Source organism: Adiantum capillus-veneris, chromosome 25, assembly GCF_014529385.1.
Source record: "Adiantum capillus-veneris isolate H3 chromosome 25, ASM1452938v2, whole genome shotgun sequence".
NCBI lineage: Eukaryota > Viridiplantae > Streptophyta > Polypodiopsida > Polypodiales > Pteridaceae > Adiantum > Adiantum capillus-veneris.
Window position 1 is genome coordinate 96,961,997 of NC_140955.1, and position 2,190 is coordinate 96,964,186.

General features: G+C 45.5%; 1 pseudogene; it reads left to right on the top strand.

Moving 5' to 3' along the window:
- Positions 1 to 762: 762 nt before the first annotated feature.
- On the top strand, positions 763 to 1,282 carry LOC147425346 (uncharacterized; annotated as a pseudogene).
- Positions 1,283 to 2,190: the final 908 nt, after the last annotated feature.

Genomic DNA, 2,190 nt, shown 5'->3' on the forward strand with positions numbered 1-2,190 from the left:
GTACTCAGGAGAACGCCATGCTTCCGATAATTATGTCTGGCCTCATGGCCAATAAACGCTATTGACGATAGATGTCATAGCAACTAGAGTCAACTGTGTCGCTCATGCACAGATAATTGACCTTGTCCAATTGTCCTATGCACCCCCACAAAATGGTCATACCATACAGTTGTAACAATTTCCTCAGATTAATTCCGTGAGAGTGGTAACATTTGCATTTAAGGCATTAAAGTTACTTTCAAGTACACTTTGGCACTGTTCCAAAGTCTTGAAAGCGGCTAAATCAACAGGACCATGATCTCCTAGATCATCGGTATCATGCATGCTAGTATCGACAACGCTCGTAGTTGCCGGATTTTGAGAGACTTGCCCAAAATCAAACGTGTGGGAAGGTGGTACATTCTCACCGGCCCTGGTAAACACGTGTTAATGCAAAGAGAGGGAAAATAAACACCAACTCGTACCTTATTGCACGTAATCCTGGCTTCCTTGTTCTTCGTAAGAATGCCGGTGTTGAATCAACCAAGAACAGCTTGAAAAGAAGAATCGAATCGGCAGTCGATGAATCACTTGAAGTCACCGAGCAAATTCGAGCGGCCGATAAGCTGGTTTGCGTCGTATGCAAAACACCAGTAAATCTTTGAAACTTGTCCTCAAAATCTGCAGCCGTCGAGAAGCTGAAACATGCAAATCAAATTGCAGAGTCGGCCGATGCGATTGGCATCGTATGCAATCACAAAACCGGTGAAAGGTGACCAATCGATGGCTTGTCGTCTTGCCGAAACTTTCAAAAGCTGTGTCGCAGCAGAGGCAGACTGCGGAAATGGGCACAATCAACCTCAAGTTGTGTTGATGAAGCGTACCGAATCGAGAAGGAAAGCCGGAACAACCTCCGAAGAGTGTCGGCACTAGCTGCGTATGCATAGGACCTTGTGAAGGGCACCAAATTTGGTCGAGTGTGGATGAACCAAAAAGAGAGGCCTAAAAAAAAAATAATGAGCTCTGTCTGTAGCTAACTTCGGCCGCCTACGCTAGGGAAAATCTTGCTATAGCTCGCGATGTGGATGGAATTTGGTCCTGCTGCAGGGTCGAAAGTTCACCTCCTCGCCAAGGTGCTCCAACTGAGCCTAACCTCGACCGATTTGATGCAGGTCCGACCACGGCCCCTTTCCCGGCTTAGCTTCCCTGCACACGCTCGATAGCTCGGCTTCTCCTCGACTTCTCCTCGACTTCTCCATGGCACCGCATGCAAACTCATGCAAATCCATGCAAACAAGCATGAGGGCCACGAACTTTCTCCACGATTCCTTCACCGATTCCTTCACCGAATTCATCTCCTCCATAGAGAGAGAGAGAGAGAGAGAGAGAGAGAGAGAGAGAGAGAGAGAGAGAGAGAGAGAGAGAGAGAGAGAGAGAGAGAGAGTGTTTGGAGGTGATAACAACATACAAGTGCCCACCTAGCCAAGGCGCCTGTTGGGTCATCCGGCCAAAGTTTTGATGTGGTCACATTATTTTTTCGATGTTTAATACATCAAACCCTGTAAAAGCCTAATGTCAATCGTCTATGTCAAGTCTGAGTCAAAGATGTAATTAAACCAATGATGTATGTAAAGGTCCATGAGAAGTTGGCCGCTGGCCACTTTAGAAAGCCCTAGGTATATAATACACTAAGGTTAGTGGGAAAGGGGAGATTATTTTTTGAAGATAAGAGACTACTGCGTTACGCATAGAGAGCTACCTCTTTGCTCCAATTTGTAATCATCGCTTCTGTGGCTACGGTAATCCAAATTCAGTTTTGTTTCTTGCATTGTGTTCCTCTTACTTTGCTCTTCCATTCAAGTGTAAGCATTCAAGATTCGGTGAAGGTTTCAGACGTATCCGTTTAGGCCTTAAATCGCTGTTTTGCATGTTTATATGCGTATTTTATGTTGTTTTGACCCTAGGAGAGGCTTTAGGGACCTAAAAACGACCCTTTAGGATCATTCGTTTACTGTTTTTGCGTACTGTGGGACGAACGATTGCGATCGCTGTACCTTCCCAGAATGCTGTGACAGTGATAGGATATGTTCTTGATAGTCCCTTGTAGCTTCCCTTCAAGTTTCGTGCGATTCCGATATGATTTGCATGGTGAACGTGCGTGATGACTGTAGAACTGTGTAGAAGGACATAGGCAGATTACTTGGCTTTAGT